The sequence below is a fragment of the Hyla sarda genome, chromosome 4 (genome assembly GCF_029499605.1).
Source record: "Hyla sarda isolate aHylSar1 chromosome 4, aHylSar1.hap1, whole genome shotgun sequence".
Taxonomy (NCBI): domain Eukaryota; kingdom Metazoa; phylum Chordata; class Amphibia; order Anura; family Hylidae; genus Hyla; species Hyla sarda.
Window position 1 is genome coordinate 88,978,582 of NC_079192.1, and position 20,521 is coordinate 88,999,102.

At 48.3% G+C, this 20,521-nt stretch overlaps 2 long non-coding RNA genes across 2 annotated transcripts in view; both read left to right on the top strand.

Annotated features, from left to right (window-relative positions):
- Positions 1–5,390: 5,390 nt before the first annotated feature.
- LOC130368174 (uncharacterized) lies at positions 5,391–6,209 on the top strand. Its single transcript, XR_008892317.1, has 3 exons — positions 5,391–5,527; positions 5,628–5,792; positions 5,895–6,209. It is a non-coding gene; the product is annotated as an uncharacterized LOC130368174 (long non-coding RNA).
- A 2,130-nt stretch (positions 6,210–8,339) lies between these two features.
- LOC130368184 (uncharacterized) overlaps positions 8,340–20,521 on the top strand; it is a 32,347-nt gene continuing 20,165 nt past the window's right edge. The window contains exon 1 of the long non-coding RNA XR_008892330.1: positions 8,340–8,354. This is a non-coding gene — a long non-coding RNA (uncharacterized LOC130368184). The remainder of the gene's footprint in view (positions 8,355–20,521) is intronic.

Sequence of the window (20,521 nt, forward strand, 5' to 3'; positions counted from 1 at the left end):
GTGCACATATGATAGTTTTCGCATACGCGAATTTTCGCATATGCGAAAATAAAACGGGAATATAACGAATATGCGAATATTCGCGAATATATGACGAATATTCGTCCATATATTCGCGAATATTCGCGAATTCGAATATGGCCTATGCCGCTCAACACTACTCTCTTGTACCCACTTGCACCCCTCTCTTTCACTCCACTTGCACCCCTCTCTTGCACCCCTCTCTTGCACTCCACAAGTTCCCCCCTCATCCACACTGCTACCACAACTCCTCCCATGCACACCACCATAATTCACATTTTGCACATTACCATTTTTGTTCTCACTTTCACTCTTGCGTACACTCTCCCTTGGTGTGTTACAGACTGGGCTGGCTGGGTCTTTTGCATGTTTAATGGCTGCCGGTTTCAGAATTGGCGCTGCATAGTTCTTTCTTCCCGTCTCTTGGGGTGCAGACACACGCTCCTCCTCTGACATAGGTGGCCGCGCCCCCTCGCAAAATGACTGTCCCTCCGGACTCACTCCCGCTACACCTGCTACAGCCGACGCACAGGGAACCTCCCCCTTTACAGCGGAGTGCCCCCTGGCGCCAGAACCGGTACCAACCGCGTCACCTAGGGGACCGCCCCCTGAACCAACAAGGTCTGGTGCCCAGACACTCCCCCCCCTCACAGGAGAGTGCCCTGCAGCGCCAAGACCTGTACCGCCCACTTCAACCGAACGGGTGAATCTGCCGCCATTTTCTGGTGACTGGACACCCTCCCCCCTCACAGGAGGGTGCCCTTTTTTTTCTATAGCACCCACGGCCATTTTGGGTGCACTACTGTATCCCCCATGCTGGCCCCGCTCCACTACAGAAACGGGGTCTGGCAGGTTGGGGGACCCAGCACCCTGAACCGACTTTTCAGCCGACCCAGACTGCTGGAAAGGAGAAAAGACAAACTTCACTTGTCCCTCAGTTTTCTTTCTTTTCTTGCCCTTTTTTTTCATTCCTCCTCTTCTCTTCTGGGCCCAAATCGTCTCCAAAAGAAAAATTTTCTAGACGGGTGGGTGACTCCTGCATTACAATCGCCCGCAGGAGACCCCCGTCTGCCAAGCCGCTGCCTTCACCGCAGTCACTGCCATCATCCTCCTCACTGGAGAGAGGTAAGGCCACCTGAGCCGGGTTTATATAGTCTGCACTCAGGGTAAGTGGGGGGTCAGGGGTAGCAATGGTGGCACATACAGTGTCCATATCCCCCTCACTCACATTGCCCTCCTCACCTCCATCACCTTCCTCCATCTCCTCCTCCTCACTGCGGCAATCCTCATCTTGCTGACTTTCACAACCTCTGGAGGCCCTCATGCTGGAGAATCTCTCTTCATGAATTAGCTTCTCACCAAGAAACCCAGCACCCTCCACAATGTCCGATCTCCTCCTCATAAGCTCCTCCACCTCTTTCCTCAGAGACCTCACCTTGGTGTTGAATGCTGATCTCTTTGCCTTAGGTGCCTGATCCGCTTGATAGATGGCAAACTTTAGATCTTCTCTAAGGCCACGAAGCTGCTTTCCAAGCTGTTCATATTCAGCCATCTTCACCTGGATTCTTGATCCAAAGGTCGCCAGGGATTCTCTGTTCCCCTTTACCCCCCATTGCTGGGGTTGTGAGGATCCAGAGACGGCTGCCTTCACTGCACTCCTCTGCCTGGAAGAGCTTCTTTTCCTTGCAGGGCTTTTGCTGGAGGCTTTGCAGCTCCCAGCTGAGGACGGGGGAGGGGGCACCACATTACTGTGAGCCCTGGTTGTTCTCCTAATTCCGTCCTGATTATTGGCCGTGGCATTTTCCTTGGCACCCCCCGCCGGCCAGATACGGGGAGTGTAAGATGAAGCTCCAGATCCCCTGGGCTCCATAGCAGGAGAACCTACCCAGGTGTATGCCACACACCTGGGGAGGGGCGGAAGGAAATCACTGCTTCTGTGGAAGTCTCAGGAGCTCAGCAGAACACAACCTCTCTCCAGAGCTGTACTCACTATTCTGCTTGTGTGGTCACTGTGTACATACATTACATTACTGATCCCGAGTGTGTGTGGGATGGAGGTGGGGGATCGGGGGGCCCAAAAAAAATTGCTTGCCCAAGGTCCAATCAAAATTAAAGATGGCCCTGTGTGTGCCGCTGGCGCTGCATTGCGCTGCCGCTCGTGGGCCCCTTACCGAGAATTGTGTGCCGCTTCGCTGCTGCTCGGGGGCAAAAACAAATGTAAGAATTACCTACAGATGCTTTTCATAAGTCCATAGAAAATGCCTATGGCAGTACATATCAGTATGGGCGGAGTAATTTGTGATGGGTGGGGTATATTGGCATGGGTGTGGAATACCTTGTGGAGGTGGAGCTTAGGGGCCTCCTCAAAAAATCTTGCAGGGGGGCCTCCAAATTTATTGTTACCCCACTGCTCCAGCTGTTGCAAAACAACAACTCCCAGCATTTCTGGACAGCCACTGACTGTCCAGGCATGCTGGGAGTTTAGCAACAGCTGGAGGCACCCTGTTTGGGAATCACTGGCGTAGAATACCCCTTTGTCCACCCCTGTGCAATCCCTAATTTAGTCCTCAAATGTGCATGGCGCTCTCTCACTTCGGAGCCCTGTCGTATTTCAAGGAAACAGTTTAGGGCCACATATGGGGTATCTCCGTACTCGGGAGAAATTGCACTACAAATTTTGCGGGTCTTTTTTTCCTTTTACCGCTTGTGAAAAGAAAAAGTTGGGGGCTACACCAGCCTGTTAGTGTAAAAAAATAAAAAATTTTACACTAACATGCTGGTGTTGCCCCATACTTTTTATTTCCACAAGCGGTAAAAGGAAAAAACAGACCGCCAAAATTTGTAACGCAATTTCTCCTGAGTACGTAAATACCCCAGATGTGAGCATAAAATGCTCTGCGGGCTCACAACAAGGCTCAGGAATGAGAGCGCACCATGTACATTTGAGGCCTAAATTGGTGATTTGCACAGGGGTGGCTGATTGTACAGCGGTTCTGACAAACGCAAAAAAAAAAAAAATACCCACATGTAGCCCCATTTTGGAAACTACACCCCTCACCGAACGTGACAAGGGGTATAATGAGCCTGAACACCCCACAGGTGTTTGACGAATTTTCATTAAAGTTGGATGGGAAAATGAAAAAATATATATTTTTTCGCTAAAATGCTGGTGTTACCCTAAATTTTTCATTTTCACAAGGGAAAATAGGAAAAAAGCCCCCCCAAATTTGTAACCCCATCTCTTCTGAGTAAGAAAATACCCCATATGTGAATTTAAAGTGCTCTGCGGGTGAACTACAATGCTCAGAAGAGAAGGAGTGCCATTGGGATTTTGTAGAGAAAATTTGTCCGGAATTGAAGGCCACATGTGTTTACAAAGCCCCCATAGTGCCAGAACAATGGACCCCCGACACATGTGACCCCATTTTTAAAACTACACCCCTCACTTAAAGTAATAAGGGGTACATTGAGAATTTACGCCCCACATGTGTCTGACAGATTTTTGGAACAGTGGTCCGTAAAAATAAGAAAAATAAAAATTTTCATTTGCACAGCCCACTGTTCCAAAGATCTGTGGGGTGTAAATACTCACTGCACCCCTTATTAAATTCTGTGAGGGGTGTAGTTTCCATAATGGGGTCACATGTGGGGGGGGAGGTTCACTGTTCTGGCACCACGGGGGCTTTGTAAACGCACATGGCCCTGACCATTCCAAACTAATTCTCTTTCCAAAAGCTCAATTGAGCTCCTCCTCTTCTGAGCATTGTAGTTCGCCAGAACTTTCACAGAAAGAAAGCCGTTCACTGCGGCATCTTGGTCATTAGATCGGTCAGCCTGGTCCCAACCGGAGTGGTTGTGGTGCAAAACTGTGCAGCTAGGAAAAAAACACCAGTAAGTGCCGGCTGCATTCACCAGCACAGAAAGCCATATATGCCAGCGGAAAGCCGCCACATAAATGCTGCACGTGCTGTATGCCGCAACTATGCAAATATATCTAGCACATCCTGCAGTCTGTTCACACCTATTATGAAAACATTCATTTCAGCTGGGATTACACTTGGCGTGTTTGTCATAAAAAACACCATGCTCGCTGCAGGCACATGTTAGGTTGGAATCAATAGGGTAATATGAAACACCAGACACTAATGGGGGTTTCTTCATCCTTTTATGGTGTTTTTAGGCTATCAAATCTGTGGGATGCCGAGAGCATGTTTTTTTTTTTTTTGGGGGGGGGGGGGGGGGGGGGTATTTTCTCACAATTTTTTTTTTTAGAAATCCTTCAGTCAAATGATGAAAGAATCACATGACTTGTAATGAGAAAAGCCAGAGGGAAAAAAAACACCAAAGAAAAAACACTTCCTATAATAATAATAATAATGATGATGATGATGATGATAATAATAATAATACACATTGGGACAGATGTATGAAAACCTGTGCAGAGGTCAAGTGGACCAGTTGCCCATAGCAACCAATCAGAGGCCTTTTTAAAAATGAAAGAAACTACCTGATTGGTTGCTATGGGCAACTGGTCCACTTTCCCTCTTCCCTGGTTTTGATAAATCTCTAAGACAACCCCTCCACCTCCCCCCCCCCCCCCCCCCCCCCCAGTGCTTTTAGCAAAAATAACACAAAGATAGCTGAGAAAAGAAATGAGGGGGAAGATTTTGATGTTTGTTTTTTTTTGCATAAAAAAAACAAAACATCAAACAAGAATTGTGTTTGTTCCTAGGCTTAGGCTGTGATTAAAAACAACATATAAATGGTGTTTTTCAAAGCCCACATTGCTTTATTTCTGGTGCTTTTTCCCCCCTTTCGACAGACGTCTGTCCAGCTATTGCAAAGCTACAACTCCCAGCATGCCCTGACAGCCGAAGGCTGAGAGTTGTAGTTTTGCAACAGGTGGGCAGCCACAGGGGATCGGTTTTGCAGTATGTCAATCTAGGGCCATGGTGTCTGATCTGGAACTGGCAGCAGGAGCCACGACCACTTTAAATCAATGGCTGCTGGGACGTCTGACTAGTGACATCCTTCGCTCCAGACCGCAACGTCAGGGACGTCACTCGTCAGACGTCCCGGCGGCCAGCGCTGCTCATTGAGCCTACCGGAGTAGCATTGATCTATGTAAGAAACCTATGGGCCCAGGCTGTTGGGGCCACCAAATGATATTACATATACAGAATGTCTGGTTAGGAGAAACAAATATAACGCACCCACAGGGAGTGGCGCCATTTTAATAAAAATTGTCAAAAACCTTAGATAACAGTCATACAGAATATATTAGAAAGCTTTTTTGATTTTCAGCCAATCAGAGAGCAGCACTACTGAAATAGAACTCCCAGGAGGTAACAGCGTGTCACACATGTGATGTCATAACCATTGTCCACCAAAGAGCAGCACTGAGCAGAAATAACACTGCTCCTGTTCATTCTCCATCAGTGAGGGGCCGGTGCTGGACACTGTGTAGGGACGTGGGAATGCAAAGTCATACACATGACTGTGACTGGTAAGTGTTACATTGTTGTGTCCAAAAGATCTTTAGTGCAGTTCCATGTGTATTTCTATGATAAACATGTAAATAATTTATCTTTTTTTTCTTATCTTAGATGCACTATCTCCAGGACATGGAGTAGCATTTCCGGACCTACAGCAAGACGTTGGATGAAGGCATAGCCCCAGAAATAACACTGGTCCTGTTCATCAGTGAGGGGCCGGTGCTGGACACTGTGTAGGGACACGGGAATGCAAAGTCATGCACATGACTGTGACTGGTAAGTGTTACATTGTTTTGTCCAAAAGGTCTTTATTGCAGTTCCATGTGTATTTCTATGATAAACATGTAAATAATCTATCTTTTTTGTCCCCTATCTTAGATGCACTATTTCCAGGACATGGAGTAGCATTTCGGGACCTACAGCAAGACGTTGGATGAAGGCACAGGCCTAGGAATCATGCACATACACAGAAACATTTGCCCAAATTCTAGCGGTAACCTCCTTTAGTATGCCCAGAGGAAGGGCCATACAGTAGCCATGGATTCCCTACAGGTTTCCTCCCCTCTGGAGGTTTTTCCTGTCCTGAGTATTAGTTACTGTACGCTCTTTGTGAGTGATGGGAGGTTACAAAAAATCCCCTACACAAACATTTTAATAAATAATAAATAAAGTTCCCCTTTTTTTAAACTGTTCTTTGACTTGTTCGACTCATTTATTTATTTCTGTGTGTGAAAATAGAGTTAGCAAAACATGGATGACCAAAGCTGCTCTCCTGCACGATCTGCATAATGCGGTGCGGAGAGAGGCAACTGGTGCTGGGTGGTGCAGTTTATGAGGCAAACGTAGAACACCCAGCAAGTTCCATGCACACGCCTTTTTCTGATGAATGGGACTCATGCAGGGAACTTGCTAGGGGTCATACGGTTGCAAAGGATCAACTTTTGGGTACATGAACTGTCCCTTAAAGGGGTATAGATATCTTATCCCCTATGTAAAGGATAGGGGATAAGATGTCTGATCAATGGGATCATGCTGCTGGGACCCCAGCAATCTCCATGCAGCAACCAAAATTCTAAATAGTATGTTTAGCTCACTGGTTCCTGTGGTGGGATTCGTGACATCATGCCACTCCTTCTTGTGACATCACACCACCTCCCATAGACATAAATGGAAAGGGCGTGGCGTGAGGTCACGACCCGCACCACGAGAACCCAGAGTTCTAAATATATTATTTGGAACGCTGGGTGCTGCATGAAGATTGCGGGGGTCCCAGTGATCAGTCATCTTTTGTCCTATCCTTAAGGTAGGGGATAAGATATCTAGGGGCGGAGTACCACTTTAAGGAATTAGAGAGTGTAGGCATGCCTTACAAGCAGGTAGAAAAAGAACAGCTGGGAGAAATGACAGGACACAAAGCAATATTTGGCTGGGACCGATTTTGGGTGTGTTCTGGCCAATTAAAGGAGAACTATGGCAAAAATTAACTTATCCCCTATCCATGGGTTATGGGATAAGTAGCTGATCGTGGGGGGTCCCCCTGCAATACCTGGGATGAGACCCGTTGCTCAGTGAGAAGCGCTCGCTGCAGACGTCAAATTTCAATTTCCCTGCCCCCCCCCCCCCCCCCCTTCCTTCATGTCCACCACAGACGCCCCCAGACTGCTGTCTCTTACAGAGTTTTATGCCCAGAAATTTTTGGCTACTCACTTTGTCAGTAGATTCTCATCCTAAATATGAAGACAATCGGGGAAATGTACCTGTGGAGAGGAAATGTTGTCCAGTTGCTCTTAGCAACCAATCAGATTACTTCTTTTATTTTTCAGAGGTCTTCTCAAGAATGAAAGAAGCAATCTGATTGGTTGCTATGGGCAACCTGATGAAAACATCTTTTTTTTCTTTAACAACTACAGTACTACAACTCCCATTGTAGTGTGTCTTTTCTACCTGTGCCTCCTCCAACCCTGACCCTTAGGGTGGTATAGACGGACCACACTGGGGGTTGTAGTACTTTCATTTTTACAGTTCCCCTATAACTCTGCAGCTTCGGTAGAAGTATGAGGCTCAGCCTTAGAGTCAGTGTATCTGGCTGCTCCAGTGTTCTTCTCTTTTACAGCCTGGACACTGTTCTCCTCCACACTGGTCCCTGTGGTCCGGTCAGATGGTTCTGGACTGGGGCTGAATGGTTGCTTGAGGGATTTAGTGGCAGATTTTTTTGGGACTTCAGTTGTTGGATGACCTCTCTTCAGTGGCTGCTGATATTCGTAGTGCAGAATTTACAGGTGTTACGTAAAAGGGGTACTCCGGGGGAAAACATTATTTTATTTTAGTTTTTTTAAATCAACTGGTGCAAGAAAGTTAAACAGATTTGTAAATTACTTCTTAAAAATCTTAATCCTTACAGTACTTATCAGCTGCCGTATGCTACAGAGGAAGTTGTATAGTTCTTTTCGGTCTGACTACAGTGCTCTCTGTGAGTAGGAGCAAATCTCCATAGTAAACTTCTCCTACTCCGGACAGTTCCTAACATGGACAGAGGTGTCAGCAGAGAGCACTTCCTGTGGAACACAGCAGCTGTTGGGTGTGTCTGACTACCAGAGTTTTCCAGAGAGAGAGGATTGAAGCAGTGTTTCCTACAGCCTTTCCCCCAGGAGGGTGGCAGCTTCCTTGTGAGAGGCTCCTGCTATGGAGCCCCAGACTTCCACCCCTCGAACTAGGACGGCGGGGGTGGGAGTGAGAGAGCTACGGCCGATTCCCAGGACAGGGTGAGAAGATCCAGCAGGCTCCGCAGTAATGTGGAGCCCACTCCCCCGTCCGTCGCTGGAAACCGCAAGGCGTCCGGTAAGAAGCTTATGGTTATGTCTTCGGGGACTGTGTCTGATACTATGGAACCCCAGCAATGGGGGGTGAAGGGTCCCAGGGAGTCGCTAGCTACTTTCGGTTCCCGCATGCAGGCAAATCTAGTAGAATATGAGTAGCTGGGAAAAAAGCTGAAAATCATAAGGGAAGACCTGAAGTTTGCTCGCTACCAAACAGATAACTCTGCCAAGGCCATGAGGGCAAGGTTCGCTGCCAGGGTGTGTCAGCTGAAGGCAGAGGAGCAGGAGGTGGTGAGAGCCCGAATGCTGATTGTAGAGGTTTCAGGCATGTTTAAAGAAAAATTAAAGAATGAAGACCGCTATAAAACCATGCGTACCCCTGTGAAGGAGGAAGAGGATAGTCAGGGGGAGGAAGAGTGCTTGTGTGTCACTTAGGAGAAGATGGAGGAAGGTGGTGAGGGAGATGGCGGCAGTGAGGGAGATGAGAGTGAGGGGGATGTTGGTGATACCCCGTATACCCCTAAGACCTCTGTCACCCCGAGTGCAGATTACATCAACCCTGCCCAAGTCGCCTTACCAGCCACCTCTGAGGAAAGTGACAGTAGTGATGGCGGTGACAGTGGACTGGTCTGTGGGGGGGCTCCTGCGGGCCATAGTGATGCAGGAGTCACCCAACCGTCTGGAAAATTGCAGTTTTGGCCAGGACCTGGGCCCTGAGGGGAGGAAGAGGAAAAAAAAGAAGAAGAAGAAAAAGGCTGAGGAGCAGATAAAGTTTGTTTTCTCTCCAATCCAGCAGTCTGGGCCACCTGAAAAGTTGATTCAGGCTGCTGGGCCTCCCACCCTGCCAGATCCCACTTCTGCTGTGGAACGGGACCAGCACGGGGGGTACAGTGCTGCATCCAACATGGCCGCAGGTGCTACAGTCACGCGTCCTGCTGGTAGGGAAGAGCAGGACGGGCTAATGGTGGGCAATAGTTATGCGGCAGTTTGCAAGGGGAGCGGTTCCCCGAGTATTGTGGGCAATGTTACTAGCCCTGCGGGGCACTTCCCTGAGAGGGGGGGGGGAGTGTCCAGGCGCCTGAGGTGTGTGGTGAGATCTTCTGCTCGGGGGGCGGTCCCCTGGGCGCTGCTAGTAGTGTCGGTGCTGCGGGGCACTCCCCTGAGAGGGGGGGGGGGCATCCAGGTGTCAGAACCTGCTGCTGAGCCCGTGCGGTTGGGCACAGTGTTTGGCGCGGACACTGCAGGGATCTCCCCTGTGAGAGAGGGGAGTCCCTGCACATCAGTGGCACGAGGAGGGGTGAAGTGGCGCCCGGAGGGGCAGCCTCAGCTTCGGGAGGTGATGTCGGCGGTAACATCTCGAATGGAGGAGGAGTCAGCGTCGCCGACAATGGCAGCCGCCGGTGACCTGAGAATGTACAAAAAGGCCAAGCTAAAGCATGTCCAGGCCAGCCCAGAGGTAGTGGGTGAAGCAGCTGCTGATCCCAAAAATACTGTCAATAAAAGCAATGTTAATACAAGGTGTTTGAAAGATGGGAGTGGTAGTGCTGTGGATGAGAGGGGTGTATGTGGCAGTGGTAGTGGTGCAAATGGGAGGAGTGGTAGTGGTGCAGATGGGAGGAGTGGTAGTGGTGCAGATTGGAGGAGTGGTAGTGGTGCAGATGGGAGGAGTGGTAGTGGTGTAGATGGGAGCAGTGGTAGTGGTGTAGATGGGAGGAGTGGTAGTGTTGTGGATGGGAGGAGTGGTAGTGGTGTGAATGAGAGTGGTGATAGTGGAGTGAATGAGAGGAGTGGTAGTGGTGCAGATGGGAGGAGTGGTAGTGGAGTGATTGGGAGGAGTGGCAGTGAAGTGAATAAGAGTGGTGATAGTGGAGTAAAGAGGAGGGGTGGTAGTGGTGTGAATGAGAGGAGTGGTAGTGGTGCAGATGGGAGGAGTAGTGGTGTGAATGAGAGTAGTAGTAGTGGTGTGGATGGTAGGAATAAGAGTGGCTTTTGTGGCAGTACAGGTGGCCTAGGTGGGGATGTAGGGACGGTGTCTGGTCCGGCTGCCCCCCACGGTCGTCAGGAGTTATGCAAGTGTGGCGGCTGAGGGTTCAGTAGGATCTTTACCTCCTGCATCTGGTGAAGGTCAGTTGCAACGGCGCCTCCTGGAGGCACTAAAGAGAGGAGAAAGGACGCTCCAGGTAGAGGGAAAGGAGATGGACCTGTCTTTTTGGGTGGAGAGACATGGGAATGGGTAGGCCGTATGGTCCCTCCAGACACCCGGGCAGGAGGTAGGTCGCAGGAATGTGGCCCGTTTGGTCTGGAAAGGCGAAGATACGTGGTGGTGGTGGAGCTTCTTTTCCAGATGGGTTTCAGGGCTGGGGACATCTTTGACCTGATTCACCCCTTCGGCTCCTCCGAGTTTGACGTCAGCTTTGTTAGGCCGGAAGGACTAGATCTCTTTTGGTCTAATTATGAGCTGATTGCGATGGCGAGATTTCGCTGTAAAAGCGGTATCTCGCAAGAGTATGGTAAAGAAAGTGACCGTTTTGACCCGTAACGAGTCACTTTCTTGTTATGACATTATGACCTTGCTAGGCAGGTACGGGGAGGTGACGGACGTCCCCCGGAAGAACTTTGACGAGCACAATATATGGTCTGGGGCCTGGACGTTTTCCGTTCGTCTCAGGCGTTCAGGGAACACGGTCACCCACATCCCTTCGGCCGCCTTTCTGGGACGCGACAGGATTCAGATCTTCTACCAGGGGCAGCCGAGGCTGTGTCACAGGTGTGGTGACCCAAACCACTTTAGTGCCAACTGCACTCAGCAGATATGCGCCCTCTGCTGTGGGGTGGGTCCTCTGGCAGCCACCTGTGGGCAGATTCGGTGTAACTTGTGTGGTGACCTAGGTCACCCCTTCAGCCGGTGTCCACGCTCGTTCTCTAACAATGTGACCGCCCCGGCTGGGGAGAGCCTAACGGTTGCCCCAGCGGGGGAGGGGACTAGTGGAGGAGAGGGGGCACCAAAGCCAGTGAAGGAAAAACATAAGACCCCCTCTATGCGGAGGCGAGAGGAGAAGCGCAGGTTGGAGAGGGCCCTTGAGAATGCCCAGGTGGAAGGGGTGGCTCGGGGTCCCACTCCAGACACTGGCTCAGAAGGAGGTCAGAATAACTCTGAGGCTTTGGGTGGGGCCGAACTGGATGAGGAGATAGGGAGACTGCGTAGGGAAGAAGGTCAAGATGCTCCTTCTTCCAGTCATGCCTCTGAATCCGAAACTGTGGATGAGCAGGAGAAGGAGGGGCAGACAGTAAATGGTGGCCAGGAAAAGAAGAAGAGGAGGAAGAAGAAGGATAAGAGTAAGGCAGCGCCGACCTCCTCTTCAGTTGTAGCCTCAGACCATAGAAGGAACAACTCAGTCTCTGACCCTCTGATCGTCCTTTCAAATCGATATGAGGCCCTTGGGGATACCATCTCCCCTCCTCTTCTCGAGGGTCCGGAGGCAGTGCGGCCTCCAGGAGGTGCCGAGCCTCCTTCCTCTGGGGCAGTTTCCTCAGGGGCTGAGGTAACACCAGATGCTGGAGGTAAAGATCCTGGGATGGATATATCCCTGAGTTTAAAAAGAGGCAAAGGGTCTTCCTCCGATTCAGATGGGGGTGGAGGGAAGGAGAGGAAGAAGGTTTAAGGGGTGAGGCCATCTAACTCAATCACGTTGGCATCCATTAACTGTGCCAGCATAAAATCAGATACGGCTAGATTCGCAGCCTTTGATTTTCTCGGCCGTGTTGAAGCTGACATTTTCTTTTTACAAGAGACCAGGTTGTCAGATCTAGCCTCCCTGGTAAAAGCCAGAAGAGAGTGGAGGCGCGGTCCCTCCCACTGGTCTCTTGCGGCTGAGCCGTATAGTGGGGTGGCGGTCCTTTTTACTGCTCCTGTTGAATGCAGACGGGTTATTGAGTTAGAAATGAGGAGGTGCCTGATCTTAGATGTCTTCATGAAGGGACAAGAGCTCCTACTCATTAACATCTACGCCCCGCAAACTAAGCGGGGCCGTAAAGATCTCTTTATGAGGATTAAGCCCTTTCTTTTTACGAGTCGGCAAGTGATCTTTGGAGGGGACTTCAATAATGTCACAAGGTCTCAAGATAGGAGAGGCTCCAATGGTCCGCTGACTTGCGATAGTGTTGCACTGATTAGCATAGCTAGAGAAGCTCGCCTAGAGGACGCCCACATCCGGAGCCCCTCAGGCCACACGGGTTTCCCCTATCATCAAGGTAGTCGCAGGTCTAGGATAGATAGGTTTTATTTAAAGGAGGAAGCCGTAGCTTCCGCAGTGTCCGTGGTTGAGGTGGAGTTCTCCGACCAGTGTATGATTTTGTTTTCCCTGAATGTTTCAGAGACCCCCCCCAGATGGGAAAAGGTTATTGGAAGCTGAATTCGTCCCTCCTGGAGGAAGCGGAGATAAGACAGTCCTTTGAGGATTTTCTTCAGAGTCAGGTACCTTTACTGGGCCTATGTAGTAGTAAGTCAGAGTGGTGGGAGATATTCAAGAAGCGGGTTGCGGGGTTCTTCCGCCAGCTCTCGAGCCTCAGGTCCCTGAACAGGTATCGCCTGTATCAGGGTCTGAGTAGGAAACTCGAGCTTCTTGTCTCGACTGGAGGTAGCCGTGAGGATATCTCCAGAGTGAAATCCTTGCTGATGGGGTGTCAGTACGATAGGCACGCATCTTTGGTTTTTGAGAGGGATTTCGGGAAGTACCGCTCGCCCGACCCTTACACAAACTGTAAGATGTCAGTGAGTAGTAAAGTCATTTCAGGACTGATTGATAGTACAGGATCTCTGAATCGGTCCAGATCAGGGATCTTGGAGGTCGTCAGATCCTTCTACTCGCACCTCTTGGGAAGGAAGGATCTAGATCAAGACAAGATGTCGGCTTTCCTGGCTGAAACCATTCCTGAGCCACGGGTAGACCCCTCTCTTGATGTTTTGGCAGAAGAAATCAGGGAAGAGGAAGTGAGACTGGCGATCGAGGGGCTCGCCCCTAAGAAGTCGCCAGGTCCGGATGGCTTAACATCCGAGTGGTGCAGGACCTTTAAGGAGTCTTTAGCTCCCCTCTTGACTGAGGTATTCAATGAGTGTCTCTACTCGGGCACTCTGCCGAATTTAATGATGAGGTCAGCCCTGATTCTTCTGTCAAAGGGTAAAGATCCCAGCCGTATTGAGAATTGGAGGCCCATAGCTCTTCTCAATACGGACAGGAAGCTTCTGGCTAAGATACTGTTTAATCGGCTGGTGAAGTTTGCACCCCGGCTCCTTTCGGGGGCTCAGCACTGCTCTGTTCCAGGCCGAAGCACCTTAAGTGCGGTCCTTAGTGTCAGGGAGGCAGTGGAGCGGAGTAGAGCGGGTTTCTGGAAGGGGTACTTGCTGTCCCTGGATCAGGCCAAAGCGTTTGATCGGGTGAACCACGAGTACCTCTGGTCCGTCCTCCTGAGATATGGCTTACCGAGTACTTTTGTTAATTGGCTTAAGATCTTGTATGCAGGGGCAGAGAGTTTCCCACTGGTGAACGGTTGGTCTGGCCGTTGTTTTGAGGTGGGGTCCGCAGTCCGTCAGGGTTGTCCTTTGAGCCTGCTTTTATACGTGTTTGCGATCGATCCCTTCGTCCGGAGGGTAGATTGTGGGCCGTTGGCGGGAGTCAGGATGAGTCTGGCGGAGCTGGATGTCACCCAGAGAGTGGTGGCGTACGCTGACGATGTCACTATTTTTGTCTCCTCGCGAGAGGAGGTCGATGTGGTGATGTCGGAAGTGGACCGCTACTCGGAGGCATCTGGGTCTAAAATCAACCGGGATAAGTGTGAGAGTCTCTGGCTGGGAGGGGGAGATCCCACGTTTGATCTCCCGGACACTCTTCCCGGGCCCCAAGAGTCAGCAAAAGTTTTGGGCATCATATTCGGCCAGGATGATTATCCAACCAAAAACTGGGATGGTAAGCTCCAGGATGCCGCTCAGAAGGTGGACCAATGGAAGGGTTGGTCTATGACCCTCAGGGAAAGGGTACACCTGATCAAATCGTACCTGCTCCCCTTGTTTATCTATCTGCAGCGTATGTATCTTGAAAGAAGCTTACTACATTAGAATCTACAGCCTGTTTTTCCAACTGTTATGGGGAAACAGGATGAACCTAGTCAAGAGGGAGGTTACGTACCGCACTAGGAGACTAGGGGGTTTATCTATGGTAAACCCTGTGGTGTTCTTAACCAACACCTTCTTGAAAGCTAACATCTCAAACCTCTGGTCAGAGAGGGCTTCTCCGTGGGTACTCTCCTGCAGGGAATGGTTTCGGCCTTTCTTCCAGGAATGGGAGACAGGAGGGCAAGTGAAGGACCTCCGTACGCCCCATGGATATCTTCCGGCTTACGCTACCCCGACTCTGAAGGCGATACGTCGGTGGGGTCTGGGAGTGTGGGAGATCAGGACCCAGTGAAGGCAGTTCCTTGACAAACGGGTTTCTGTTGACCCACTTCCAGAAGCCTCTGGCGCTCAGGGACTTCCCAGGTCGGGATCTGAGGGTGGGGTTGTACCTTTTAAGCATGAAAAGGATCCCCCAGAAGTTTTGGGACTTGGCCTGGCGCTGCTTTCAGGGGAAGCTATATGTGAGGGACAATTTGAAGTGTAGGAACTCTGATGACCGGGGTGTGGGTGAGGGTACAGTTTTAATGTACCGTATATACTCGAGTATAGGCCGAGTTTTTCAGCACGATTTTTCGTGCTGAAAACACCCCCCTCGGCTTATACTCGAGTGAACTCCCCAACCCGCAGTGGTCTTCAACCTGCGGACCTCCAGAGGTTTCAAAACTACAACTCCCAGCAAGCCCGGGCAGCCATCGGCTGTCCGGGCTTGCTGGGAGTTGTAGTTTTGAAACCTCCGGAGGTCCGCAGGTTGAAGACCACTGCGGCCTTCAACATCATCCAGCCCCCTCTCACCCCCTTTAGTTCTGAGTACTCACCTCCGCTCGGCGCTGGTCCGGTCCTGCAGGGCTGTCCGGTAAGGAGGTGGTCCGGTGAGGAGGTGGTCCGGGCTGCTATCTTCACCGGGGAGGCCTCTTCTAAGCGCTTCGGGCCCGGCCTCAGAATAGTCACGTTGCCTTGACAACGACGCAGATACGTCGTTGTCAAGGCAACGGCTCTATTCCGGGCCGGAAGCGCGGAGAAGAGGCGCCCCCGGTGAAGATAGCAGCCCGGACCACCTCCTCACCGGACCACCTCCTTACCGGACAGCCCTGCAGGACCGGACCAGCGCCGAGCGGAGGTGAGTACTCAGAACTAAAGGGGGTGAGAGGGGGCTGGATGATGTTGAAGGCCGCAGTGGTCTTCAACCTGCGGACCTCCGGAGGTTTCAAAACTACAACTCCCAGCAAGCCCGGACAGCCGATGGCTGCCCGGGCTTGCTGGGAGTTGTAGTTTTGAAACCTCTGGAGGTCCGCATGTTGAAGGCCGCAGTGGTCTTCAACCTGCGGACCTCCGGAGGTTTCAAAACTACAACTCCCAGCAAGCCCGGACAGCCGATGGCTGCCCGGGCTTGCTGGGAGTTGTAGTTTTGAAACCTCTGGAGGTCCGCAGGTTGAAGACCACTGAGGGCGAATGATGAGAAGAGGATGATGAAGGGGGGGGGGGTGTGGGGATGATGAAGGGGGGGGGTGTGGGATGATTACAAGGGGATGATGAAGGGGGGATGTGTGGGATGATAAGGGGATGTGTGGGATGATGACAAGGGGATGATGAAGGGGGGATGTGTGGGATGATGACAAGGGGATGATGAAGGGGGGATGTGTGGGATAAGGGGATGTGTGGGATGATGACAAGGGGATGATGAAGGGGGGATGTGTGGGATAAGGGGATGTGTGGGATGATGACAAGGGGATGATGAAGGGGGGATGTGTGGGATAAGGGGATGTGTGGGATGATGACAAGGGGATGATGAAGGGGGGATGTGTGGGATGATGACAAGGGGATGATGAAGGGGGGATGTGTGGGATGATAAGGGGATGTGTGGGATGATGACAAGGGGATGATGAAGGGGGGATGTGTGGGATGATAAGGGGATGTGTGGGATGATGACAAGGGGATGATGAAGGGGGGATGTGTGGGATGATGACAAGGGGATGATGAGGATGTTAATGACGGGTCTGGATGATGACAGGGGGGGATGAGGTATTTCCCACCCTAGGCTTATACTCGAGTCAATAACTTTTCCTGGGATTTTGGGTTGAAATTAGGGGTCTCGGCTTATACTCGGGTCGGCTTATACTCGAGTATATACGGTAGGGTTTTTCCTAGGGTTTTCTATTGATTTTGTAGGTGTTTTCTGTAGTGCATATATTTTGTTTATATTATATTTTATTTATATAGTAAATTTAGTAATTTTGTACCTATATTGTGTTATATCTATATTGTTTCATATTGTTTCATGTGATAGCGTTATGGTAGCCGGACCAGTTGTTGTGTTGATATGTGGTTTATTTTGTTTATTTCAGTTATTTGGTCTGTTTTATGTTTTCTTTGGTATTTTCATTAGTCCCGGATAGAGGATCCAGTTACTTTGGACGTTTTGTAAGTGAATGTATGTGTGATATGATTATTTTTATTATTTTTATTATTATTATTATTATTATTACAATATACATTTTTTTTGTAATTTTTTTTTTATTTATTTATTATTTTAATATATGAGAAAAAAAATATATATAGATAGATTAAAAAAATATAAAAAATGTAAAAAATAAATTAAAAAATATATAAAAAAAATAAAATGTAAAAAAACATACAATAATTATTTTTTGTTTTATTTATTTATTCATTTTTTTTTTTTTTAGGTGTGCTTGCTACTTTTCTGTTTAGTTTTCTTGTTGCGTGTTCCCAAGTATGGATGGTTTTGAGTTATAGTCGGGTAATGATAACTTTTATGTTTATATTTTGACAAGCCAAGTTGTGCTATTTTATTTATTTATTTATTTTTCTTATGTTCATTTTCGGTAAGCGTGTGAGTGTTTGATTAGATATTTTGGGCATATTTTAACCCCTTCAGGACCAAGCCCATTTTGGCCTTAAGGACCAGAGCGTTTTTTGAACATCTGACCACTGTCACTTTAAACATTAATAACTCTGGAATGCTTTTAGTTATCATTCTGATTCCGAGATTGTGTTTTCGTGACATATTCTACTTTAACATGGTGGTAAATTTTTGTGGTAACTTGCATCCTTTCCTTGTGAAAAATCCTAAAATTTGATGAAAAATTAGAAAATTTTGCATTTTTCTAACTTTGAAGCTCTCTGCTTGTAAGGAAAATGTATATTACAAATAAAAAAATTTTTTATTCACATATACAATATGTCTACTTTATGTTTGCATCATAGAAGTGACAAGTTTTTACTTTTGGAAGACACCAGAGGGCTTCAAAGTTCAGCAGCAATTTTCCAGTTTTTCCCAAAATTTTCAAACTCACTATTTTTCAGGGACCAGTTCAGGTTTGAAGTGGATTTGAAGGGTCTTCATATTAGAAATACCCCACAAAAGACCCCATTATAAAAACTGCACCCCCCAAAGTATTCAAAATGACATTCAGTCATCATTTTAACCCTTTAGGTGTTTCACAGGAATAGAAGCAAAGTGAAGGAGAAAATTCCCAATCTTCATTTTTTACACTCGCATGTTCTTGTAGACCCAATTTTTGAATTTTTACAAGGGGTAAAAGGAGAAAATGTATACTTATATTTGTAGCCCAATTTCTCTTGAGTAAGCACATACATCATGTGTATGTAAAGTGTTCGGCGGGCGCAGTAGAGGGCTCAGAAGGGAAAGAGCGACAAGGGGATTTTGGAGAGTATGTTTTTCTGAAATGGTTTTTGGGGGGCATGTTGCATTTAGGAAGCCCCTATGGTGCCAGAACAGCAAAAAAAAAAACTCACATGGCATACCATTTTGGAAACTAGACCCCTTGAGGAACATAACAAGGAATAAAGTGAGCCTTAATACCCCACAGGTGTTTCACGACTTTTGCATATGTAAAAAAAATAATTATTTTTTTTCACTAAAATGTGTATTTCCGCCCAAATTTCACATTTTTCCAAGGGTTAATAGCAGGAAATACCCCCCAATATTTGTAACCCCTTCTCTTCTGAATATGGAGGTAACCCATAAGTTGACCTGAAGTACACTACGGGCGAACTACAATGCTCAGAAGAGAAGGAGTCATATTTGGCTTTTTGAGAGCAAATTTTGTTGCATTTAGGAAGCCCCTATGGTGCCAGAACAGCAAAAAAAAAACACATGGCATACCATTTTGGAAACTAGACCCCTTGAGGAACGTAATAAGGAATAAAGTGAGCCTTAATACCCCACAGGTGTTTCACGACTTTTGCATATGTAAAAAAAAAATATTTTTTTTCACTAAAATGTGTGTTTCCCCCCAAATTTCACATTTTCCCAAGGGTAAATAGCAGGAAATCCCCCACAATATTTGTAACCCCTTCTCCTCTGAGTATCGAGGTACCCCATAAGTTGACCTGAAGTGCACTATGGGCGAACTACAATGCTCAGAAGAGAAGGAGTCATATTTGGCTTTTTGAGAGCAAATTTTGCTCGGGGGGCATGTCGCATTTAGGAAGCCCCTATGGTGCCAGAACAGCAAAAACAGAAAAACAAAAAAAAAACACATGGCATACCATTTTGGAAACTAGACCCCTTGAGGAACGTAATAAGGAATAAAGTGAGCCTTAATACCCCACAGGTGTTTCACGACTTTTGCATATGTAAAAAAAAAAAAAAAAAATTTCCACTAAAATGTGTGTTTCCCCCCAAATTTCACATTTTTGCAAGGGTTAATATGTGAAAATACCCCCCAAAATTTGTAACCCCATCTCTTCTGAGTATGGAGGTACCCCATAAGTTGACCTGAAGTGCACTATGGGCGAACTACAATGCTCAGAAGAGAAGGAGTCATATTTGGCTTTTTGAGAGCAAATTTTGCTCGGGGAGCATGTCGCATTTAGGAAGCCCCTATGGTGCCAGGACAGCAAAAAAAAAACACATGGCATACCATTTTGGAAACTAGACCCCTTGAGGAACGTAACAAGGGGTACAGTGAGCATTTGCCCCCCACTGGTGTCTGACAGATCTTTGGAACAGTGGGCTGTACAAGTTTTCATTTTCACGGACCACTGTTCCAAAGATCCGTCAGACACCTGTGGGGGGTAAATTCTCACTGCACCCCTCATTACATTCCCTGAGGGGTGTCGTTTCCGAAATGGGGTCACATGTGGGGTTTTTTTTTTTTTTGCGTTTGTCAAAACCGCTGTAACAATCAGCCACCCCTGTGCAAATCACCTCAAATGTACATGGTGCGCTCTCCCTTCTGGGCCTTGTTGTGCGCCCCCAGAGCACTTTGCGCCCACATATGGAGTATCTCCGTAGTCAGGAGAAATTGCGTTACAAATTTTGGGGGGCTTTTTTTCCCTTTTACCTCTTGTGAAAATGTAAAGTATAGGGCAACATCAGCATGTCAGTGTAAAAAATTAAAAAATTTTACACTAACATTCTGGTGTAGACCCCAACATTTCCTTTTCATGAAGGGTTAAAGAAGAAAATACCCCCCAAACCTTGTAACGCAATTTCTCCCGAGTACGGCGATACCCCATATGTGACCCTAAACTGTTGCTTTGAAATACGACAGGGCTCCAAAGTGAAAGCGCCATGTGCATTTGAGGCCTAAATTAGGGATTTGCATAGGGGTGGACATAGGGGTATTCTACGCCAGTGATTCCCAAACAGGGTGCCTCCAGCTGTTGCAAAACTCCCAGCATGCGTGGACAGTCAACGGCTGTCCGGCAATACTGGGAGTTGTTGTTTTTCAACAGCTGGAGGCTCTGCTTTGGAAACAGTGGTGTATCGGATGTTCTTATTGGGGGAGGGGGGCTGTGTAGGGGTATGTGTATATGGCACACAGGTTAGGAAACACTGAGTTAGAAACAGACAATGTTTCCCAACCAGTGTGTCTCCAGTTGTTGCAAAACTACAACTCCCAGCATGCCCAGACAGCTGAAGGGAATGCTGGGAGTTGTAGATCGGCAACATCTGAAGGGCCAGATGTTGCTGAACTAAAACTCCCAGCATTCCTGGACAGTCAGTGCATACTGGGAGTTGTAGTTTTGCAACA